The sequence below is a fragment of the Pelodiscus sinensis genome, chromosome 9 (genome assembly GCF_049634645.1).
Source record: "Pelodiscus sinensis isolate JC-2024 chromosome 9, ASM4963464v1, whole genome shotgun sequence".
NCBI classification, from domain to species: Eukaryota; Metazoa; Chordata; order Testudines; family Trionychidae; genus Pelodiscus; species Pelodiscus sinensis.
The window spans coordinates 44,321,640-44,346,531 of record NC_134719.1 but is presented as its reverse complement, the minus strand read 5'-3'; the positions used below and the strand labels follow the sequence as shown (position 1 = coordinate 44,346,531).

The 24,892-nt window shown below is 49.9% G+C and overlaps 1 long non-coding RNA gene across 3 annotated transcripts; it reads left to right on the top strand.

Moving 5' to 3' along the window:
* Positions 1 to 1,646: 1,646 nt before the first annotated feature.
* LOC112547382 (uncharacterized) lies at positions 1,647 to 23,819 on the top strand. Of its 3 annotated transcripts, none has more exons than XR_003091125.2 (3): positions 1,647 to 8,209; positions 8,367 to 8,504; positions 14,824 to 23,819. It is a non-coding gene; the product is annotated as an uncharacterized LOC112547382 (long non-coding RNA). The 3 variants fall into 3 exon arrangements; XR_012905979.1 differs by having other exon boundaries at positions 17,657 to 23,814; XR_012905978.1 differs by lacking the exon at positions 14,824 to 23,819 and adding an exon at positions 8,589 to 12,547 and having other exon boundaries at positions 1,651 to 8,209.
* The last annotated feature ends 1,073 nt before the right edge of the window (positions 23,820 to 24,892 follow it).

Below are 24,892 nucleotides of genomic sequence, written 5' to 3'. Positions count from 1 at the left end.
CAAGTTTCCAAAGATAACGGCCAAAAGCTCCTCAATAACATTTGCTAACTCCCTCAGTATCCTCGGATGCATTAAGTCCGGACCTATGGATTTGTGTACGTTTAGCTTTTCTAAATAGTTCCTAACCTGTTCTTTACCCACCAAGGGCTATCCATCTTCATCCCATCTTGCGTCACTTAGCGCATTAGTCCAGGAGCCGACCTTGTCCATGAATACAGAGGCAAAGAAAGCAATGCAGACATTACGGGAAAAGTGTTGGATCTGAAAGAATGTACAATGCCTGCAGTTGGCGGGTTTTATGTGACATATGTAATCGGCTCTGCGGATCAAGAATTGGTTTAGTCGCTCATCAACAGCTTCAAAGAAGATGAGATCCCTCCATCGATGGCTCAGTGTAAGAAGATACCTTGGCTATGTCTACACTCATGGCTTCTTGTGCAAGTATGGCCATTCTTGCGCAAGAATCTGCAGAGCGTCTACACTGCCTGCCTGCTCTTGCGCAAGGAAATTTACAGTATGGCGTGGTAAGAGAGGTCTTCTTGCACAGGAGCTACGCTCTTTTTTAACAGGTGTAAGTCCTCTTGCACAGGAGCTCTTGCGCAAGAGGGCAGTGTGGACGCTCGGCAGGGATTTCTTGCGCAAGAAAGCCCTATGGCTAAAATGGCCGTCGGCGCTAACTTGCGCAAGAGAGCGTCCACGCTGCCATGGGAGCTCTTGCGCAAAAGCACAGTGCGCACATGGCAGTGTGGACATTTTCTTGCGCAAGACTTCTTGCACAAGAACCCTTGCGCAAGATGTTCTTGCGCAAGAAGCTGCGAGTGTAGACAGACCCCTTGAGTTTAGTGGCTCCTTGCCATTGCTGGATTTGAAGGGGCCCTGGCTGCGTCAGGGAAGAAAAGGCAGAAGACGGGTTGTCTGGTTTTAGGAAACCTTTGCCATCTGTGGATTGCATGCCTGTCAGGAGTTAGTGGTCCTCAGCCAATAGTGGGATCAGATTGTTTTTGGCAATTTCATTGAGTAGCCAGCCAGAAACATGCTAATGGAGCTTATGGAAGAATAACAGACCAGGCCATTTTCAGAACACATCCCGAAAGTATTTTTAAATATAAAGGAAATGTTAAAGATCTGTTAATATGAGCTTAGCAGGCTTTGTGGGTGCCCCCCTGCTCTCCGCGCCCAGCAGCGCTTCCCCGCAGCCTGCGCTGCGCGGCGGGAGCCGGGCCTGGGAGCGGTGCCTTGTCCCGCCCGCTGGCCCGGCAGGCAGTGGTGATAGCACTGCCGTGCCAGGAGACTTTACTAAGGGTCCGTTTGGTTCCCTGCGCTTTGCGCCTCCCCCAGCGGGCACTGAGAAAGCAAATGCCAAGGGACAGAGCAAAAGGAGCTGTGGCCCACAGGGGGCTCGAACCCACGAACTTGGCGTTATTAGAACCACGCTGTAACCAACTGAGCTCACCAGCCCAAGCCCTGATTCATAATTCAATACAGGGGCGCAGACCCGACCCCGCCTCACTGCCACGGCACGCAGCGAAAGCAGCTCCGCTATTGGCTGAGGCTCTTTCCCGGCACTTGCCAACACCCGCACGTGCCGAGGGGAGACGCTCACGCGGGCAGGGGAGCGGCAGACAGAGGCAACCGCAAGCGGCGGGCGGGGGACTCCCCCTGGGAGGGGCGGGGTTAGCGCGGCCCGGAGCAGGCGGGCGGGGCGATGGGCGAGGTTATCGGGGCCCGGGCGGGCGGGGCCATTAGCGCGGAAAAGCCGCTCGGCGAGTTACTGCAGCCGCAGCACGAGCCCCACAGCCGCTGGTGCCGCCCCCTGTCTCCGAACCGCCTTGGCCTCGGATCCCCTCGCCCCGCCCCCTACGCCTTTGCCCCGCCCACAATTCACCGCCAGCCTTCCGACGCACATCAGCGTTCACGGACTGCGCAGGCGCCAACTTTCCCGCCAAATGTGGACGGAACCAAAAAAGCGGAGGGGTCCAGCGAGTTCCCCCCCCCGCACCACTTTGCAGACACATGGTATCGCCAAGTCCAGAGGGTATAAAAAGGCCTCTTTTGGCCACACCCCTTTTACTACTACACACGTACGCCTCCTCGCCGGCCGGGGGAAGCGTTTCTCCAGCGGACTCGTGAAGCGGCGGCGCGGAGCCAGGACACGTCTCGGAGCCTCTTCCCGGGAGCGGTCGGGCGAGGTGAGTGTCGGAGCCGCCGGCGAGCGGAGCCCCCGGACCTGCCACGCGCCCGCAGCAGCAGCGCAGCAGGGACCCCGGAGCCGGGGCAGCGTCTCCCTGCGCCCGGCCGCCGAACCGAGCCCGGGCTCGGGGCGAGCTCCCCTGGGCAGGCTCCGAGACACCCGGGCGAGCCCGGCCATAGGGGGGCGGGGCGGCCGCCGCGCTAGCGCCCTTCGAACCGCCGGGCACCGCACCCGGGGGAGCTGGGACGCGGAGAGAAGAGCCTCGCGAAACCCACCCCCGCCCCGAGGCAGCCGGGTCAGCGCCCCTGAGCGGGGGCGGGATTTCCCTCACTCGGGCTGGCTCCACGGATGGTTTCCCTTGTGTGCAGCAGTTTGAATTGTGTGTCCTGAGTGCTTTGTTACAGGTGCGTCTTGAAGTGGCCCTAGGGTGGGAGGCAAGGCTCTGAGCTGGGCCTCCTTCCTAGAACCCGGCCGCCTTATACCACAGTTTGGCAGAGGGAAACTGAGGAGCAGCCCTCAGGAGAGCTTGCCTTGGAAAGCTCCACTAGGACTTGGGGTAAGTGTTGCCTTTGGCGGGGGAGGCTGTGCCCTGAGCCAGCCACAGGTAAGTATCCCTCAGTCTCTGTGCGTGGTGGTTGCTTTCACTGGTGCTGGTTACAGGGATGGTTTCCCTTGTGTGTAGCAGTTTGAGTTGTGTGTCCTGAGTGCTTCGTTACAGGTGCATCTTGAAGGGGCCCTAGGGTGGGAGGCAAGGCTCTGAGCTGGGCCTCCTTCCTAGAACCCTGCCGCGTTACACCGCAGTATTGCCAAGGGAAACTGAGGAGCAGCCCTCAGGAGAGCTTGCCTTGGAAAGCTCCACTAGGACTTGGGGTAAGTGTTGCCTTTGGTGCGGGAGGCTGTGCCCTGAGCCAGCCACAGATAAGTATCCCTCAGTCTCTCTGCACGTGGTGGTTGCTTTCACTGGTGCTGGTTACAGGGACGGTTTCCCTTGTGTGCAGCAGTTTGAATTGTGTGTCCTGAGTGCTTTGTTACAGGTGCATCTTGAAGTGGCCCTAGGGTGGGAGGCAAGGCTCTGAGCTGGGCCTCCTTCCTAGAACCCTGCCGCGTTACACCGCAGTATTGCCAAGGGAAACTGAGGAGCAGCCCTCAGGAGAGCTTGCCTTGGAAAGCTCCACTAGGACTTGGGGTAAGTGTTGCCTTTGGTGCGGGAGGCTGTGCCCTGAGCCAGCCACAGATAAGTATCCCTCAGTCTCTCTGCACGTGGTGGTTGCTTTCACTGGTGCTGGTTACAGGGACGGTTTCCCTTGTGTGCAGCAGTTTGAATTGTGTGTCCTGAGTGCTTTGTTACAGGTGCATCTTGAAGTGGCCCTAGGGTGGGAGGCAAGGCTCTGAGCTGGGCCTCCTTCCTAGAACCCTGCCGCGTTACACCGCAGTATTGCCAAGGGAAACTGAGGAGCAGCCCTCAGGCGAGCTTGCCTTGGAAAGCTCCACTAGGACTTGGGGTAAGTGTTGCCTTTGGCGGGGGAGGCTGTGCCCTGAGCCAGCCACAGGTAAGTATCCCTCAGTCTCTGTGCGTGGTGGTTGCTTTCACTGGTGCTGGTTACAGGGATGGTTTCCCTTGTGTGTAGCAGTTTGAATTGTGTGTCCTGAGTGCTTCGTTACAGGTGCGTCTTGAAGGGGCCCTAGGGTGGGAGGCAAGGCTCTGAGCTGGGCCTCCTTCCTAGAACCCTGCCGCGTTACACCGCAGTATTGCCAAGGGAAACTGTGGAGCAGCCCTCAGGAGAGCTTGCCTTGGAAAGCTCCACTAGGACTTGGGGTAAGTGTTGCCTTTGGTGCGGGAGGCTGTGCCCTGAGCCAGCCACAGGTAAGTATCCCTCAGTCTCTGTGCGTGGTGATTGCTTTCACTGGTGCTGGTTACAGGGATGGTTTCCCTTGTGTGTAGCAGTTTGAATTGTGTGTCCTGAGTGCTTTGTTACAGGTGCATCTTGAAGTGGCCCTAGGGTGGGAGGCAAGGCTCTGAGCTGGGCCTCCTTCCTAGAACCCGGCCGCCTTATACGACAGTTTGGCAGAGGGAAACTGAGGAGCAGCCCTCAGGAGAGCTTGCCTTGGAAAGCTCTACTAGGACTTGGGGTAAGTGTTGCCTTTGGCGGGGGAGGCTGTGCCCTGAGCCAGCCACAGGTAAGTATCCCTCAGTCTCTCTGCACGTGGTGGTTGCTTTCACTGGTGCTGGTTACAGGGACGGTTTCCCTTGTGTGCAGCAGTTTGAATTGTGTGTCCTGAGTGCTTTGTTACAGGTGCATCTTGAAGTGGCCCTAGGGTGGGAGGCAAGGCTCTGAGCTGGGCCTCCTTCCTAGAACCCTGCCGCGTTACACCGCAGTATTGCCAAGGGAAACTGAGGAGCAGCCCTCAGGCGAGCTTGCCTTGGAAAGCTCCACTAGGACTTGGGGTAAGTGTTGCCTTTGGCGGGGGAGGCTGTGCCCTGAGCCAGCCACAGGTAAGTATCCCTCAGTCTCTGTGCGTGGTGGTTGCTTTCACTGGTGCTGGTTACAGGGATGGTTTCCCTTGTGTGTAGCAGTTTGAATTGTGTGTCCTGAGTGCTTTGTTACAGGTGCATCTTGAAGTGGCCCTAGGGTGGGAGGCAAGGCTCTGAGCTGGGCCTCCTTCCTAGAACCCGGCCGCCTTATACGACAGTTTGGCAGAGGGAAACTGAGGAGCAGCCCTCAGGAGAGCTTGCCTTGGAAAGCTCTACTAGGACTTGGGGTAAGTGTTGCCTTTGGTGGGGGAGGCTGTGCCCTGAGCCAGCCACAGGTAAGTATCCCTCAGTCTCTCTGCACGTGGTGGTTGCTTTCACTGGTGCTGGTTACAGGGACGGTTTCCCTTGTGTGCAGCAGTTTGAATTGTGTGTCCTGAGTGCTTTGTTACAGGTGCATCTTGAAGTGGCCCTAGGGTGGGAGGCAAGGCTCTGAGCTGGGCCTCCTTCCTAGAACCCTGCCGCGTTACACCACAGTTTGGCAGAGGGAAACTGAGGAGCAGCCCTCAGGAGAGCTTGCCTTGGAAAGCTCCACTAGGACTTGGGGTAAGTGTTGCCTTTGGCGGGGGAGGCTGTGCCCTGAGCCAGCCACAGGTAAGTATCCCTCAGTCTCTCTGCACGTGGTGGTTGCTTTCACTGGTGCTGGTTACAGGGATGGTTTCCCTTGTGTGTAGCAGTTTGAATTGTGTGTCCTGAGTGCTTTGTTACAGGTGCATCTTGAAGTGGCCCTAGGGTGGGAGGCAAGGCTCTGAGCTGGGCCTCCTTCCTAGAACCTGGCCGCCTTATACCACAGTTTGGCAGAGGGAAACTGAGGAGCAGCCCTCAGGAGAGCTTGCCTTGGAAAGCTCCACTAGGACTTGGGGTAAGTGTTGCCTTTGGCGGGGGAGGCTGTGCCCTGAGCCAGCCACAGGTAAGTATCCCTCAGTCTCTGTGCGTGGTGGTTGCTTTCACTGGTGCTGGTTACAGGGATGGTTTCCCTTGTGTGTAGCAGTTTGAATTGTGTGTCCTGAGTGCTTTGTTACAGGTGCATCTTGAAGTGGCCCTAGGGTGGGAGGCAAGGCTCTGAGCTGGGCCTCCTTCCTAGAACCTGGCCGCCTTATACCACAGTTTGGCAGAGGGAAACTGAGGAGCAGCCCTCAGGAGAGCTTGCCTTGGAAAGCTCTACTAGGACTTGGGGTAAGTGTTGCCTTTGGCGGGGGAGGCTGTGCCCTGAGCCAGCCACAGGTAAGTATCCCTCAGTCTCTCTGCACGTGGTGGTTGCTTTCACTGGTGCTGGTTATAGGGACGGTTTCCCTTGTGTGTAGCAGTTTGAATTGTGTGTCCTGAGTGCTTTGTTACAGGTGCATCTTGAAGTGGCCCTAGGGTGGGAGGCAAGGCTCTGAGCTGGGCCTCCTTCCTAGAACCTGGCCGCCTTATACCACAGTTTGGCAGAGGGAAACTGAGGAGCAGCCCTCAGGAGAGCTTGCCTTGGAAAGCTCTACTAGGACTTGGGGTAAGTGTTGCCTTTGGCGGGGGAGGCTGTGCCCTGAGCCAGCCACAGGTAAGTATCCCTCAGTCTCTCTGCACGTGGTGGTTGCTTTCACTGGTGCTGGTTATAGGGACGGTTTCCCTTGTGTGTAGCAGTTTGAATTGTGTGTCCTGAGAGTGCTTTGTTAGAGGTGTGTCTTCAAGGGGCCCTAGGATGGGAGGCAGGGCTTTGAGCTGGGCCTCCTTTTTAGAGCCATTAGGCTCCCCTGAAAGCTTAGAAGAAGGCAAACTGAAGGGGAGCTAAGTGTTTCCTTCTGGATAGGAAGCGGTGCCAGTGTTGAGATGGCTAGGGTAAGTATGCAAGAGTCTGTGTAACTTCATTCACTGGTGCTGGATGCTGGAAGGCTTTCTGGTGAATTGTCTTCATTACACTACGTTTCTGTATCGATAGCTTCCTTTCCCCCACCAGCACGACCTGGTCTGGCCTTCCGATATGTACTGTGAGTAGAAACAATTATATTGTAAGAGAAAGATGAGTTGTACTAAGTTGAAAGAATACTGTTTCTTTGAACAGGAATGAGATGATTATGTTGGAAGGTATTCAGATCAGAATTAAGCCAGGTGAGCCTGGGATAATAGGAAAAGAAATATTAGGTGTTAGGTAGAAAGTAATTGAGGTAGCCAGAAAGATATGGACAGGAGATTGCTGTGTGCTTGAAGTGGAAATTAAGGTACTTCAGTAGTCTCAGACTAATCATGTAAAGTTTTCCTACCTTTTAATCTTGTTATATTTATTCAGTCAAAAGCCAATGTAAGGGGTTGGAGTCTTGTATGGTACTCACATTTTCTGGGTTTATTAGCAGAGGGGCTTTGCTAATAAACAGCGGGGTCTGACACATCTGAGTCCTGTGGGTCTGACTTCGACAATTTGGAGGTCCCGCTGTGATGGCAGTAATCTTCACTGAGGCTGTGAGATACCTGACGGTCTTGCAGGATGACCATGGCTGCCGGCACTTGGGCGTTTGGGCCAAGCGGTCCTCTGACAGTGGCAAGGTGCACAACCACAGCGAAGTCTACAGTGTCGAACCTGTTGGTTCCCGCTCTGCTCTGGTAGGGATCCTGGGATATAACATCAGGACTCTGGTCAGGTAATTATTTCTATGTTTTGTTGGCACCGAGGACTGTCTTGTCTCCGTGTGTATCCATCTTCCCTGTGGCGTGAGTGAGTCATCCCTATCAGCGGACTAACGGACCAAGGGGCTCCTGTCCCCACGGTCTGTGTGACTGGAATCTGCGCAATCGCAGCCGCACCACACCTTGGATAAAATCCTTGGAGTGAACGCAAGGGCGGTTGAGGCAGTAGCCTGTGGGCTTTTTTCGTGGGGTGCACTGGGCACTGCTCTGGCAAATCTGATTCGTGTGTGTGTCTGACTTTGACAGTACCCTGGTATGACACTGTCCCATTGGTAGTCCTCCTTCCACCAAGTTTCCGTGGTGCCTATTGTATCGGTAGCCTCCTTTGATACGAGGCGCTCTGGTTCACCCACTTAATATTTAGAGGTCTAGCGTTTGTCTAGAAGCCCTTTGAAAATGTCACGCTTTAGCTGTCTGCCGTTTCCAGACGTGTTAGACCCTTTTTCGTGTGATTGTTTCTCCTCTGCTCTTACCCAGTCTCTCCCTTAATAGAGATGTCCCCTAAGAGATGTCTCTGTCCGATGCAGGTGCTCTTCCGCACCCGTCGACTTCCCTTTAGCCTCTAGTTGAAAAACTGCTCTCCGCCTTTTCTAATGCTAAGGGCCGGCAGTCGGGTTCCCTTTTTGGTTTAGGTGGAGCCCATCCTTCCCGTACAGGCTCCCTCTTCCTCTAAAGTTCCTTTCACCGCTTAAATCCCTCCTCTCTGCTCCATCGTCTTCTCCGTGCATTGAGACTGTGAAGGCCTGCCTGCCTGCCTACCTGGCCCTGAGCATGGAACTGGAAGCGTTTTGGAGTTAGCCTGGGAAAGGTCCGAGAGGCGCGCTTGGGTAAGTGTGGCTCTTTGTGGGGGGGAGGTGGCGAGGGGAGCTGTGCTGTGGGCTGGTGGGATGAGTATCCAAGTGTGTGTCTGTCCGATTTGTCTGACTGGCGCTAGTTGCGGGGACTGAGACCATGTGTTTGGCTGTCAAGAGTGCTTTGATGCAGGTGGGGGCGCCTTCAGGGGCTGATTGGGTTGGAAGCAAGGCACTTGGAGCCAGCAGCCTTATCCCAGAGGCAGCCAGAGCGAACTGAGTGAGCAGCCAACAGGGGACTTGCCCTCGGCGATGTCCAGGTGGAGCTCGGGTAAGTGTGGCTTTTGGGGGGGCTGTGTTAAGATCGTAAGAACGGCCATAGGTCCATCTAGCCTAGTCTCCTGTCTTCCGACAGCAGCCGGTGCCAGATGCCCCAGAGGGAGCCAACAGACTGGCATCGAGCGTTCCCTCTCCTGTTGTCCGTTTCCAGGCTCTGACTGACAAACCAGAGGCTAGGGACGCCGCTGACGGCCCTGACCCCCGTGAATGTATCTCGTTCTGTTTTTGAACCCTATTAGAGTCCTCGTCTTCTCAACCTCCTGTGGCAAGGAGTTCCGCAGGCTGAGTGTACTCTGCGTGAAGGAGACACTGCCTTTTTGTGTTAAACCTGCTACCTATTAATTTCATTTGGTGACCCTTGGTTCTTAAGGCAACAAGTGTAAACTTTTTTCCTTGTTGACCTTTCCCCCAGTCAAGATGTTTATAGACCTCGATCGTATCGCCCCCTGAGTCTCCTCTTCAAGCTTGGGGGCGGGTGAGGGAGGAAGTCCCAGTCTTTTTAATCTCTCTTCCTATGGGACCCACTCCAAACCCCTCATGGTTTCTGCTGCCCTTTCCTGAAGCGCTTCCAAAGCCAGTTTTAATCTTTGGCACGGAGGCAATGCCGTATGCGAGATGTGGACGTACCGTGGCTTTATAGAGAGGCGATGAGAGATTCTCTGTCGTCTTCTCCTCTGTCCCATTTTTAAAGGATTCCTGATGTTATGCGTGCTTTTTTGGGCTGCTGCTGCACATTGAGTGGATGTTTTCGGGGAACGCTCCCCAATGACTCAAAGATCTCTCTCCTGAGTGGTTAAAGCTTAAATTAGTCCCCATCGTTTTGTATGTAAAGTCGGGGATGCGTTGTCTCTCACCCATGCACATTACTTTCCGGTCACCGACATCATTAACTTTCATTTGCCATTTTGTTGCCCACTGACTTAGTTTTGTGAGATCTCTTGGAAGCGCTTCATGGTCCGCTTTGTTCTTAACTATCTCGAGCATCACCTGCAAATTTTGCCACCTGACTGTTTCCCCCTTTCCCCAGATGACTTATAAATAGGATGGGTCCCAGTGCGGACCTTTTGGGGTGGCCCCTCTCTCTGTTGTGAAAATGGACCATTTATTCCTACCCTTAGTTTCCTGTCCCAGTCTGTGGGTTGTGTTTTTCCTCCTAACCAGTTAGCAGTCCATGGGAGGACCTTCCCTCTTCTCCCTTGACAACGTACTTGACGTGAGAGCCTTTGGTGAGGGAGCTTGTCAAAGGCTTTCTGGAAATCTAAGTACACTGTAGCCACTGGCTCCCCCCCTTGGCCGCATGGTTGTTGTCCCCTGTCAAAGAACTCTAGTAGTAAGACGTGACTTCCCTTTACAGAAGCCATGTTGGCTCCTCCCCCCTGCCCACCCCCCACCCAGCAAATTATGTTCATCTGTCGGACAATTTTATGCTTGACCATAGATACGCTTAAGGGCAGAGATAGGGTCCAGAGTGACTTAGACAAATTGGAGGATTGGGCCACTAGAAATCTCATGAGATTCAACAAAGACAAGTGTAGAGTCCTGCACTTGGGACGGAAGAATCCCAAGCATAGTTACAGGCTGGGGACCAACCAGTTAAGTAGTAGTTCTGCAGAAAAGGACCTGGGGGTTACAGTGGATGAGAAGCTAGATATGAGTCAACAGTGTGCCCTTGTAGCCAAGAAGGCTAATGGCATATTAGGATGCATTAAGAGGAGCATTGCCAGCAGATCCAGAGATGTCATTATTCCCCTTTATTCGGCTTTGGTGAGGCCACATCTGGAGTACTGTGTCCAGTTCTGGGCCCCCCACTACAAAAAGGATGCGGACGCATTGGAGAGGGTCCAGCGGAGGGCAACCAAAATGATTAGGGGTCTGGAGCATATGACCTACGAGGAGAGGCTGAGGGACTTGGGTCTGTTTAGTCTGCAGAAGCGAAGAGTGAGGGGGGACTTGATAGCAGCCTTCAACTTCCTGAAGGGAGGTTCCAAAGAGGATGGAGAGAGGCTGTTCTCAGTAGTGACAGATGGCAGAACAAGGAGCAATGGTCTCAAGTTGTGGTGGGAGAGGTCCAGATTGGATATTAGGAAAAACTGTTTCACTAGGAGAGTGGTGAAGCACTGGAATGGGTTGCCTCGGGAAGTAGTGGAGTCTCCATCCCTAGCGGTGTTTAAGTCTCGGCTTGACAAAGCCCTGGCCGGGTTGATTTAGATGGGATTGGTCCTGCCTAGAGCGGAGGGCTGGACTTGACGACCTTCTGAGGTCTCTTCCAGTTCTATGATTCTATGATAAGGGGATGGTTGGATGAAATAACATGATCGTGGTAACTAATTGACCATTCATTATCAGTTGGAAATAGGTCAATGGAGGGATGATAGGAGTTGCTATAGGGAACTTTCTGGGTGTCTGGCTGGTGAGTCTTGCCCACATGCTCAGGGTTTAGCTGATCGCCATATTTGGGGTCAGGAAGGAATTTTCCTCCAGGGTAGATTGGCAGAGGCCCTGGAGGTTTTTCGCCTTCCTCTGTAGCATTGGGCACAGATCACAGCTGAAGGACTCTCTGCATGTTGGGGCCTTCAAAGTATTTGAAGGCTTCAATATCTGAGACATAGGTGAGAGGATTATTCTAAGAGGGGTGGTTGAGATTCTGTGGCCTGCACTGTGCAGGGGGTCAGACTAGATGATCATAATGGTCCCTTCTGATCTTAAAGTCTGAGTCTGTGAGTCATAGTTCCAAGTAACTTGCCCAGTGCTGCCGTTAGGCTTACCGGTCTGCAATTGCCCGGATGGCCTCTAGAGCCCTTTTAAAAACCTAGGCGTCCAGTTAGCTAATGACCGGAAAGACAGCTAGGGAAGCTTGATTTAAAGGCTAGGTTACAAAGCCCGGTTAATAGTTGCGCAGTTTCACATCTGACCTTTCAGAACTCTTGGGTGGCGAATGGCGTCGGGTCCCGCTGACTTGTTACTGTGAAGTTTGCTCGCTTTGCTCCCAAACCTCCTCTAGTGACACCTCAGTTTGGGACAATTCCTCAGCTTTGTCAGCTACAAAGAATTGCTCAGTTTTGGGAATCTCCCTAACGCCATCATCAGCTGTGAAGACGAAAGCAAAGAATTAGTTTGGTTTCTGCAATGACCTAATCGCCTTGGAGTGCTCCTTTAGCATTTTGATGGTCAAGCGGCCCTGCTGGTTGTTTAGCAGGCTTCCTGCTTCTGATGTACTTAGCCGAATGGCTTTTTTGACTGTTTGGCTAGCTGTTCTTCAAACTCCTTTTGGCGGCGGCTGTTTCTGTTTTTACACTTAATTGGACCGTTCATGCTCCTTTCTGCCTTCCTCAGTAGGACTTGCACTTCTTTTTAAACGGTGCGCCTCTCTTCTCTCGCTGCTTGGGTGACTTGGTTCTCTTGCTGTGTGTAAATTTGGGGTCTACATTTCAGTTGGGCCGCTCTTACCGTGTCTTGGAAAAGTGTCCATGCAGCTTGCAGGGATTTTCCTTTTGACACTGTACCTTTTTAACCAACCTCCTCCATTTTTGTGTAGTTCCCCTTTCTGAAACTGAGTGAGTGCCACAGTGTTGGGGTGCCACAGTGTTGGGCTGCCCAGGTGTCCCCCCTCCCCCGGGAAATGTTAACAGTTATGGCCTTTTGGTCACGGTTTCCCAATGCTCCAGTTGTATTTACCTCTCGGAGCAGCGGATCCTGTGCTCAGTTTAGGACTAAGTGAAGAATTGCCCTCTCCCCTTGCGGGTTCCAGAATGTTAAGGTCTCTTCCTATATGGGATAAAACTGAGGCCCTTTAAATACCCTAAGATTGCACTATTCAAGATAATTCAGCAACAGATATAATCAGATCACTAAAAATATTCTAAAAATGCAGGTAGTTTACTTTCTGCTGAGGCTCTTGCTTCTCAGATTCCTTTATGGTATTTTTCAATTACTTGTTACAAATGCTGAGTAGACAAACCCCGTTCTCTCATGACATGGGGGAGAGGAGTCCTGTGGCACCTTATAGACTAACTGATGTGTAGGAGCATAAGCTTTCGTGGGCAAAGACGCACTGACGAAGAGGGTCTTGGCCCACGAACGCTTATGCTCCTACACATCAAAGACCCTCTTCGTCAGTGCGTCTTTGCCCACGAAAGCTTATGCTCCTACACTTCAGTTAGTCTATAAGGTGCCACAGGACTCCTTGCTGCTTTTGCAGATTCAGACAAACATGGCTACCCCTCTGATACTTGATGTCAGGATATGGTGGCACAGAATCATCAGTCTTTCTAGTTACATGCTTCTAGATTACCACACTTTGTAGGTGGAACAGCTTTGTTCTCAAACTTTAGCCTGTTTCCTCAACTCTTGCCATTTTATTGTGTATAGGCATGTCATTCATTCAGTTGAAGAACAGTTATCAACACATTTAATGACAAAAGATGCGAGTCTACAAAAAATGTGACAATCATGTGCCATGTGTATTTTGTTCCTGATTTCCACTAATGCCCTTGGAGTCGTTTAAATAAAATGTAACACTAGGGACAAGATAGGGACTGTAGGTTTGTTCTTAAGTTGAATCTGTATGTAAGTCAGAACTGGCATCCAGATTCAGCCGCTGCTGAAACTGACCAGCGGCTGACTACAGGAAGCCTGAGGCAGAGCAAATCAGCCGCTGATCAGTTTCAATAGGCTGAATCTGGATGCCAGTTCCGACTTACATACAGATTCAACTTAAGAACACCAGGGGTCCCCAAGTCAGCTGCTGCTGAAACTGATCAGCGGCTGATTCCAGGAAGCCCGGGGCAGAGCAACTCTGCCTCAGGCTTCCTGTAGTCAGTGCTGGTCAGTTTCAGCAGCGGCTGACTTGGGGACACCTGGGGCAGAGCAGCTGGGGTGCTGCTGGTTGGTCCAGTAGCGCTGCTCTGGGCACTACTGGAGCAACCCGGCAGCACCCCAGGTGCTCTGCCCCAGGGGTCCTGATTCAGCTGCTGCTGAAACTGACTAGCAGTGGCTGAGTCAGGATGCCTGGGGCAGAGCACCTGGGGTGCTGCCGGGTTGCTCCAGTAGTGTCCAGAGCAGCGCTACTGGACCAACCAGCAGCACCCCAGCTGCTGTACCACAGGCGTCCGGAGCAAAGCCGCGGAGCATGGAGGCAGTGGGACAGCCGTGGCGCGTCTGGGCTGTCCGCTCCCCGGCTTTGCTCCCCGTTTCCCTGGTCTGGGGAGATGTGGAGCAAAGCTGCGGAGCACATGGGCAGCAGACAGCCCAGATGCCCTGCGGCTGTCTCGCTGCCGGCGTCCTCAGAGGCTTTGCTTCCCGTCTCCCTAGTCTGCTTGCCTTGAGCAGAGCAGGGAGACAGGCAGCAAACCCTGTTCGTAACTGCGCAGCTGACTTAAGTCGGATCCGCATAATTCGGGGACTGCCTGTAGTGCAGCCAAAATCATGAATGCCTCCTTGTTATAGTGATAGAAATGTAGCCGTGTTAGTCTGGGGTAGTTGAAGCAAAATGCAGGACAATGTAGCACTTTAAAGACTAACAAGATGGCAGGGTTTTGTTTTTGTTTTGTGTGTGTCTGTGTGTAAAGAACAGGATTCTGTCAAGCATCGGGAGATTTACAGGGATTTATAATTTAGCTGCAAAAGTTTGCTTCATGATCAATCTTGACTCAAAAGAACTCGAAACAAAAATTATTTTTCTTTGAAAAATTTAAAACCGATTATGAATGTCTGGGTTAAACAAGTGTAAAATGTTGGCCTTTTGTGGCTCTCACTTTAAAATAGCTTTTATAAAATAATTTTGCATATAATGGGATAATGGAATACAATCTAATCCCTTTGGGATTAAGAAAGCCCAAAGTTTTAAAGATTAAAAAAAAAATGGTATGCAAAGCACAGGACTTTTTTCCTGTTGTACATTTTCATGAGGATTTCTTTTATAAAGTATTAGAAGACTTACCCATCATTGCCCAGGTCCAGAGTTGGCCTTAGGGCGGTGCAGGGCAGTGGGGGCTGTGCCGCGCACCTGCTGTCTTCTCCCTGGGGCCAGTCCAGGAAGGTGGGTGAAGGAACAGAAGTTCAACACTGTATCGATCCAAGCACGAGGGTTTATTATGTACAGAGCTGGACGAGTGTCACTTCACATGTTAGACTTAGTGAAACTGTCAAACAATGGATTACTATAGATTATATATGGTGCCAGTGGGAGGACAGAAGGGACTGGGTGGGAGTTCCTGTGCCCGTGGATAGGTTCAGGTTTACATGTATGCTAATAAACAGGTGTTGTGGCTTAAGTGTCATTTTGCAGAAAATAGATTAAATCCTGATTTCAGGTCCATAGAAATGACAGGGTCATTCATAAGCAGGGCTTCCTGAACCACACTGAGCCCCCGCTCGCCAGCTGCATTGTCCGGCGATCTGCGCATGCACAGATCGCCTGAACCCAGCTCTTCCGGGTTGCACTCTACTTGCCACAGGCGAGAAGATTGCACTATTTATCGAGCCCTCTTCATAAGTATAGCTATCTGTTATCACACCCCTCCCTTTCCGTTTGAGGCAAAATAAATCCCTTTCCATGCACATCCCATTGTACTGGCACAACCAAACCCTGACCTTGCTTTTAGTCATAAGAGGAAGCTGTTTGCTGTTCCTAGCTCTTGCTGTTTAGAGGAGTTCTTGAACAAACAGCCTCACAGACAGATTGATGAACACAGACAGAAAGATGCACAAACTCTAAAATATATAGTAAGATGAGTAACTCAGAGGACACCATTCATTAAACAGTTCAGTTGACTACATCGATTTCTGATATAACTCAGTTGATTTGAGTAAAATTACAAAACCCACCGTAAAATAATTTTTCCTCTGTATTGTAGGAGTTCTTCTGTATCAGTCAGTACGTTCATGCATCTTAACTTGTCTTGCTTCTTGAAAAGGCTTCTTCTTTTTTCTTCACTCTTACACATATTCTTTACTTTATTTTCCCCTGTTTGATTTCCCAAATAATTGTTGGAAGCCTTTTAACATCATCATCGTCCCCACTAATCATACAGCCTGGATCCAGCAGTTCCCTGTGATCTGTGAATAAAAGAGGCTCTTCTCTCATGAATACTTCCCATGCAGAAAAAGGGCTTTAATCACCTCTGCAGCAGTATTTCCCCCCTTCCTCTAGAGCTGTACAGAGGGAAGAAAACAGGCATTATGTGGGCTGGTCAGTATTAGGACTAGGGGAGTCAAGTGTGATCCTCTACCAACCAGACAGCTCAGGGCAGAAATGCAATGCAGTGAGAGGCTAAATTGTATGTCTGCTCTCACTGCTCTGCCACTGGACCGTCTTTAAGTGGGGCATGATAGGAAGCTGTGATGTGATAGGATAGGTCCACTGGAGCAAGGAGAGTTATCAAAGATGCAACAGCAGCATAGAAGCTGGAGTCTCCTGATAGGCCTCCCTGACTTTCTGCTGAGGCCTCTTAAGAAATGGAAGAAAAGCAAGTAATGGAATCAGAATCATACTTATGACCGCTTGCCTAGCACCAGTGTCAAAGCGCTGTCGTTACTGTGTACTCATTCCTTGAACAATCTTTGTGTCTGCACTGTGCTTAGCACAGTGGGGGCCCTGACGTGACTAAGACCTCTAGGTACTACCACAATACTGTATAAACAAACTAATACTCTAAATCTTTACTGCATATGTTTTCTATTAAGTTTCCCCACCCTGTTTAGCTCCTGGTTCCAGGCAGTCAAGTTCTCCTGTCAGTCATACACATGACATGTAACCAAACTGAAATCCCTGGTGCAAGAGTATGGAGAATCTGGTCTAGAACCCTAGGCCTTGGTTACAGAGCATTTTTTCTTTTTGAGTGAACATGACTCCAGTTACCCTCTTAGCCTGTTTTTATCTTGTCTGACTCAGGATCTACTTGCACTCCTCATTTTGGCAGATGCTGGCAGACAGAAACAAAGCCCAACATGACACAATTCCATAAGATGATTTGCCTAGAGGAGCAATCTCCCAATGGCTATGTTACCAAACAAAATTATCTATCCTATACCATTTTAGCACCTCTTTTCTTACTATTTAAAATTATTCTTTCCTCCTTTGTCTGTTGTTCTTCTGAAAGGCTGAAAGCCATTATGTCCTCCACGCCTCCTTCTTGCTATTTACAACTAGTAGTAGTTCATGCATGTACTTCATAGTTTACCTACAAGTCTTTTTGCTTTTCAGTTAAAGCTTTTGCGCAGGGTCAATTCATAGTGAGAGAGGGTTTGAGAGAGTTTGTCGGTCTGTGAACAAGAGTCTTTCTGTCTGTTCGTTCAACAACTCCTTTTAAATGGTAAGAGCTAGGACCATGAACATTGGTATACAGCTTCCTCTTATAACTTAAAGCAAGGCAAAGCTTTGCTTGTGTGAGGGGGTAGGAGTGGGGTTGGAGCAGGGTGAGAAGTGAAGCGCCCCTCCTCCCCGTTACATATGGAGATGCATAAAGCCATACAAAAAAGAGAATCACTAGGCAGATCAACAGGACTGGTTAGAGGTCCTCCCCCATCCAGGACTGCTCCAGCTCTGAGCCCCCCAGGCACCCTTTGGGGAATGGCAGCTCCCCCCATGTTCACACAGGAACATTGCTGGCTGTTCCCCTTCATTAGGGAGTGAGGGGAAAGTGCACATTTTGCTCCATTTCTCAATCTGGCTGGGGAGTGCAGAAGGCCAGATGAACTTGGACCTGCCCCTTCTCCAGCTGTGCCCACTTCAGCTGCAGCAGCCATGGAGAGGTGCATCTCACATGCCTGCAAGCTACTGCAGTGAGAGGACTGGGGTAGCCCTCTCTACCCAGGGAAGCCTGAAAAATGTAACAATTTAATTGAGTTAAAGTTTACTGTGTAAATCATCTAGTACACTCTATTTTGGAATCTGCCAACTTGTGCTCTAGAATCTAAGTTATTAAAAGCTAAGGTCTGACAAATGTGACAGGGTCAGGACAGGGGGGTACCCCAGAACCAGCAGGAAGCTGGTAGAATCAGAGTAATCAGGCCAATTAAAACACCTGGAACCAATTAGGAGGCTTTCAGATTCGAGAGACTTGGCTAATCAGAACACCTGGGGGGGCCTATTATGAAAGAGCCAGTTGAGAATGATTTTAAAAGGTTTCCCTTCTGTTTGTTCAGTGTGCAGGGAAGGAGCTGATGAGAACACTAAACTAGCCCCCCATCACACACCATGTCCAGAGGCTTGGCAAGGCTGTTGACCTGCCTACTAGCAAAAGACGGATCCGTTGCTGCTTGCTGCTACTACTCCACTATCTCAACACTCCTCCATCAGACATCCCAATGAAACATGCAATCTGATACACCTAACACAGCATGATGCAGTCTTGCTAGAAACAGAGCAGGAGACCCTTTGTTGGGAATAGAATATGAAACACGCTATTTGAAATAAACATTTCAGAGGTTCCCCTCAGTAAAGAAAAAGAATAGTACCACCCATTGCACAGGGTTGTCTCACGGTCAGAGCAGGACATTAGTCGTCAGAAGATCTGTTTCTATTCCCACTATCAGTGACAGCTAATTCACTGCGTGACCTTGGCATTGTCAGTTAGGTCCACATTTCACATGTGCCTGCTAATTCTGTATAGTTCATTCCCAAGTGCTCAACCCATGATTTTTAAAAAGTGCGTTACACCATTAACCCTAGTTGAAGTAAGTAAAAAAACTTGTCGTGTGCGCTCTCTTTTTAAATGGAAATGCAGGTTGTACCTCCGAAGACTGGCATTCTCTGGTCTGGCAACATCTGTCGTCTGGCAGGACTACGGATACTCCTGGACCATAAACAGGGAACCAAAGGGCAGGAGGGTCAGCCAGGGCAGTGGAAAACAAGGTCGGTAACTTAGCTTGAGGCAGAGTGGAATCTTCTGGCATCTCTGGGAATGTGAGCTGGAGCCCCATGGCAGCTTGCAGCTTGTGTCAGCATGGGACCAAAGCCCCGCGGCGGCCCCTGGAAATGTGAGGCTGGAGCCAGAACCACAAGGCACCACTGGGTCGGAGTCTTCTGGCAGCTCCCAGAAGCCTGGGGCCAGAGCCCCGAAGGAGATGGGGAGGCTGGGCCTGGAGCCCTGAAGCAGCCCCTGGGAATGCCGGGCTAGGCGGGAGCCTTGCAGTACCCTATAGCAAGTGGGGCCAAAGCCCTGTGGCAGAAGCTGGATCCTGTGTTGCCCAGGGAGCTGACAGCAGCTGGGCAAGCAGCCCAGCATGGGCTTGGGGGCTGGTTGCAGACCTCCCCTGGTCCAGCAAATTCTCTTGTTCAGGACCAATCAAGTCCTGACAGTGCTGGATCAGGAAGATCCAACCTGTACTAATATTCATTCATCTTTGTAAAAAGTGTCTTGAAACCATAGGAGAAAGTGCTACATAATATCATGTGGATAGCCTGTGCTGTTTTATAGATGTAAAAAGGCCAAACATGTCTGTGAATCCCTTTGTAATATTTTCTGGATGTTAAAGATTGGGATTATGGCTTGCCCCTGCACAGGAATGCAGTGCGGGTTTTGGAGAGGAGATTTCTCATGTTCTCACATGGATCTTGCACACATTGACAAATCAAGTCAGAATTTGGCTATGTACCAATTATAATCACTTACTTGGGGAAAGGGATGAAATGGTTCATGGAAAGATAATAAATGAAAATAGAAGTAGGTATGTTTTAGGGATAAAATGTTTTTTAAACTAATTACGCAGTAACATTAAGTGTGTACAAATTACCACTTGCTGGGCTATTTTTATAACTTTAATTAACTCCACGACAGGTACAGTAACAATAGCTGAGTTCAAGCAAATTTATTCATTCCTAATTTACTGGAATGAAAGAATGACAGGTAGATACACTGGACAAAAAGCAAAGTTCTGCCATTCTTTAAAATTTTCACTGATGTCAACATTAAGGAAGAGTTTTGCTTGATTAATAACTTCAGTAAGTAGCAGAAGAAAATTATGTACCATAGTATATACTCAGTTGATGTAATTTTTGTTGTCCTGCTGATTTCAGATGAGGTGGTAGGGTGAAGTTTGGGTGAAATCCCATTGAAGCTGTAGGTATAACAGCTGCTCTTCTTTCCAGATAAATGTTGTTGACAAATTGTATAGTCAACTAATTGACTACACTTTGGGTCAAATATACTCAAGAGAACAAATAATCAATGCCAGTCACGTTTACTGATATAATAACAAGGTTCATGATAGCAATCTATAAGATGTCATCTTGTGCAGTGATGTTATATTCCCTTTATACAGGTATGTTCCAAAAGTTGCACATTTCAGCTGCTGTTAGCTATACTAGCCAATTAGCCTATCATAAGACAGGATTTTCATGTCTCTCCTTCACAGCTGCTGAGCCTCTGGCATGGTGGGGTGGGTGGGTGTGTCCTCCTCCTGCCTTCCCCTTGCTCTCTTTCAGCTCTCCTCTGCCTCCTGCCTCTCACTGCCTCGCCCTCTTTTGCTTCCTGCTGTGGCACTCACTGATTTCTGTGCTGCTCAGCCGGGCTGCTGTGGGGGAGCTGCACTCCCCATGCAGCCCGGGCAAGCCAGAGGGAACAGCCAGCATTTTGGCATTACAGACTCTCAGACACTGGGCGCGCGCGCGTGCGCGTGCTCTCTCTCTCTATATATATCGATATCTATATATATTGATATCTATCTCTATATATTAAAAAAAAAAATAGCGGCGAGGAGTCCTGTGGCACCTTATAGACTAACTGAAGTGTTGGAGCATAAGCTTTCATGGGCAAAGACCCACTTTGTCAGATGTATCGTCACTTTTGCAGATTCAGACTAACACAGCTACTCCTCTGATACATAGATAGATATGATGATTTTAAGAGGTACACATCTCTATAAACATCATTAAAATCAACCAATCATCAGAGGTGCTACAACTCTTTTGTGCTACCGCATCCCTTGGCTTAAAATAGTTTTAATCACAAATAGGGTTTACAGTTTGGCACCACCACTATGCAAACTATTCCAGTACCCTTACCACCCGTGTGCTCCAATTCTCTAACTTGTTGTTCTGTTTCTTCCTTACCTTTGTCAGGTTACTAGAGTTCTATGCATTGGCTAATGGAAATACTTCCCTAGCTTCTACTATGACCTAGGAACCGTGTCAGACTGGAGATACATTTGTTGTATCTGCTTAAGTCAAATACTTACCTTAGCATGTACAGGGTTATGGGATAGTTAGCAGAAGTGAACAGGATTATGGTACAGGCCAGTTTAAGCTATATCATAGTTACAGTATTTGTGCTTACCTCATCCTGGGGTACTATGACATTGAGGCATGTCCTGCATGGAGTGATCTTGAGCAGTTGCACCGAATAATACAGAATAAGGCACAATGGATTGACGATTCCTAGGAGAAGGAAAACTGCTGGGGCAGACAGCTTGCTAAGCCCTTTTAGCGTGGCTAATGCAGACATACCCTTGTAGGGTTGTAGAGGGCTGTCTGGCCTAGCCCTTCAGTGAGCTTCTCCTTCACCAGCTAGGGAGCACAGTTGTGGTGGGGTGGGGATGTAAGGGGATCTGGATGCTTCCGCTCCACTGGGTCCCAGCCTAGGGCCCTTATGGCGCAGAGAGTTTTCGTTGCCTGCTCGACAGGATGCCTGCTGAACCATGCTGAGCTCTTGGAGATCAACCCTCCACTCTGGGCTCCTTCCTGTCCCCTCCAACGTGGTAAGCCTTCCTCTTCAGGCTGCTCCCTGGGTCAGTTCCAGTCTGACAATCTACTTATCCAGCGCTGTTGTTGAGGCTGTGGCTGGCGCTGCTCCTCTGTTGGCTGTGGTAGCTGGTGCAGTTCAGGAGTTCCTCCCTGAGCTCGTGCCCCTCTGGCTATCTCTCCAGACTGACTGCTTGCCTTGGGTTTTTGTCCCCAGCCTCACTCTTGACCATGCCCAGCAAGGCTGTGGGACTAGTTCAGCCAACTGGGCCAGAGGTGCTCCTGGGGCTTCAGGGGGGGGTAGTACTGCCCCATCACATCCTCTTTGTCAATCCTATGAGGGGGGATGCACTTATTGTTGCAGACTGTGACTATTAGGCCACACTGCCTGGGAGAGGGGCATTGTTATGGACTCCAATTGCTAGGCCATGCTGCCATGAACCATGATCCTGAGAGAGGGGTGTTATGCTTATAAGCACACTGGATCTTTTTCAGGGGAGAAGGCAATGCACCACATTTACTGAAAATACAGTAGAGAAGCAATTAGCATATCCTTTATAAAAAAACATACACACAGATCCTACGGATGGTGCATAGATACTAGTCTGTCATGGATCAAGTCAGTCTTACTGGCCCGGCAAGGCTGACTGAGTGAGGAGTTGGGGTTTTTAGATCATAATTCGAGGGTCCTCCGAGGCTTGGCTTGCAAGACTGAACCCAGAGTCCCAGGGCAAGAACTTCTCTTCTTATACGTGTAAGTTCCCATTGGCATCTGGGTTTTGCAGTGTCATGCTGCAATCATCCACCCATAGGAGGTATTAATCTATGTTCTTTTGATGGTGATTGTCAGGGTTCCCATCATTGTGTATCTCTCTTCATGAGGTCTCTGCCTGTCTCCAGGGATCATCAATGCTGCTAATTCAATTCCTCCTCAAGACACAATGGATGTTGCTTTATGTTCAAAGTTTCCACTTCTTCTTGATTACCTGGGCATCACCCTCCACTCACACCACACAACTGTATAGAGTTTGACAAGATCAATATTTACAAGGAGTATAACTTAATTTGCAATACTCAACAGGGAGCAAGCCCTTGCAGTGAGCATTATCTAATCATGAGAGATGCAGAGAGAGAAACAGAAGCTACAGAACTTATAAGCAAGTCATTACATCAAATTCTTATGCATCATACTTACAATCTAATAATTATAACCAATATTAAAATATACATTTTTGATACAGGGGCATTGTCACAGACTCTGACTGCAGGAGAGGTGCATTAGGTCACACTGCCTGGCTGGAGACAGGTGTCACTATAGACTCTGGCCAATAGGCTGTCCTGCCCTGAGAGAGGAGGGCATTGTTATTGCCCTGTGGGAAAAGAGCATAGACCAGGGGTCAGCAACATTTCAGAAGTGGTGTGCCAAGATTTAACTTATTCACTTCTATTTTCCAGATCTGTGTGCTGGAAAGGAGAAGGGAGAGGGGGGCCAAGGGCAGGTGGGGTACGTTGACCATATTTTCTGTACCAGCTGCAGCTAGGGAGAACAGTTTAATTTAAATGATTAAACAGGTTAAGAGTTTTAACTTTCTCATGTTTGTTTATCAAACTTCATTTTAAATAAAGTAAAATTATGAATTTGTCCAACACAAAAGGTTTCAATTTTGTCTTTATTTATAGCAGGGGTGGGGAACCTTTTTTGGGTTGGGGCCACTGACACACATTAAAATCAGTTGGGGATCAGACAAGTGAAAAGCAAAAAACTCCTCAAAACCTCCCAACCCTCACTGATGTGGCCTCCAATTGAGACACCTCACTCCTCAGGCACTCCAGCCCCACAGGGCAAGGGGAAGGAACAGGGAAGACTAAGGTCCAGGGCTTTGTATTGGCCAGCTTTACTTTTCTGGGGTTCTCAAGTTAGTGGATTTTATGGACCCCCTTGAGGCTGGGGACAAAAATGAGGGGTTCAGTGTGTGGGATAGGATGGGGTGCAGGATCTCAGAGGAAGGTGAGGTGCAGAAAGGGGAGAGGTGGTTAGGTCTGGGTGGGTGGTAGGGTGCAGAAGCAGCTGGGAGTAGGGTGTCTGGCCAAGCAGTGGGAGCAGGAGCAAAGAAGGGTGCAGGAGACCTCAACCAGACATCAACTTTTAATAGCTTAGTACTTGAAGAGATTCCTCAGTGGGCTAATGATTAACAGCTGGTTGTACTGCTAACACTTGGTTAGGTGTAAAAAGTTGTCAAGCAGATGAAATTTGGAAAAGCACGTGGCAGTAACGTAATCCCATCAGAGACTTATAAAGCTGGTGGTGGCCAGCTAATTCACTGTCTTGCTCATTTATTTATCACCTTTTGGGAGAAAAAAGTAGTCCCCAGGACTTCAAAGATGGCTTGTAAACATATACAAGAGAAAAAGTGATTGTACATGCTGTGATGACCACTGGGGCATCTCGCTCCTGGCTATAGCTGTTAAGATCCTGGCCTGCATCTTCTAAAAACAGCTGTCATTACATGCATTCACAAATGGCATAATTCCTAAAAGTCAGTGTGGATTTTGTGCCAGTTGAGGCACTGCCTACATGATATTCACAGCCAGGCAGATCCAAGAAAAATGCAGAGTGACATCATGTGATTTTCATCAACCTGACCAAGGCATTCAACGTGGTCAAAAGAAACAGGCTTTGGAAGATACTTGGGCAAATTGGCTGTCCTGAAAAAATTATATAATATGGTCCTTTCATGCTGGGGCATGTCCTTAACACTGGAGAGACATCATCACCTTGTGAAGTATCAAATGGTACAAAGCAAGGAGGTATCTGCTCCTCTCGTGTTCAGCATCTACTTTTCGATGGTGCTGTTAGTTGCTTTCAAGGACTGCATGTTGGGGATGGTACCATTTTCAGCCTCCAAAGACTAGGCTTGCACCAAAGTGTTCACTACATCCATGGTCTCCTGTTTGCTGATGACTGTGTATTGCTGGCTGTCATGTTACTGGATTTTAAGGGGAGCAGCCAGATCACTGATGCACCCACGGGGGGGTATTTGCCCCAAAGTATATACAAAGGGGGCCATGTGAGGTGTCACGGGAAAGCTTATGTTCTGCTGATTCTGTATATGCTATTCATATATTTATATGATATTTGTATGTGGAGTTATAAACATGTACTCTGTATGGATGCTGGAAAATTCTCTGTCTGTGGCTGAGCAATGGGCAAGGAAAGCTCAGCCTATGGCTATGCTAATTAGCAAGGAGACAATGAATCTCTAGGTGCCAATACACATCTCAGGAATGTGACTGATACCTAAAGGCTACCAGCATGTAACACAGGGATAGGCCACTGACCAGGTGACCTGCTGCAGTCAAGAAGATGCCAGGGGAGGTATATAAGTGCCATGTGGCATCCTCCATCTTGGTCTTCAGCACAGCTCTTGATCCCAGAGGCAGCCTTCCAGGGAACTGTGACAGGGGACCTGACCCCTGCACTGAAAGCTGCCTGGCTGCGGTGGCAAGCTGCCCAGGCGCAGCAGCAGCCGGCATACCAAGCAGCGACCGCCGGGCTGACTGCACAGGTGTGGTGGTGCCTGAGCCTGAATCCGAGGGCCTTAGGACCCCAAGGTGTCTGGCCATTTCCGACGCCGGGATGTGCCATGACGCTGCGCGGGGAATACAAGAGAGAGGGCAGGAAGAGGGGGAGAGCAGGAGCT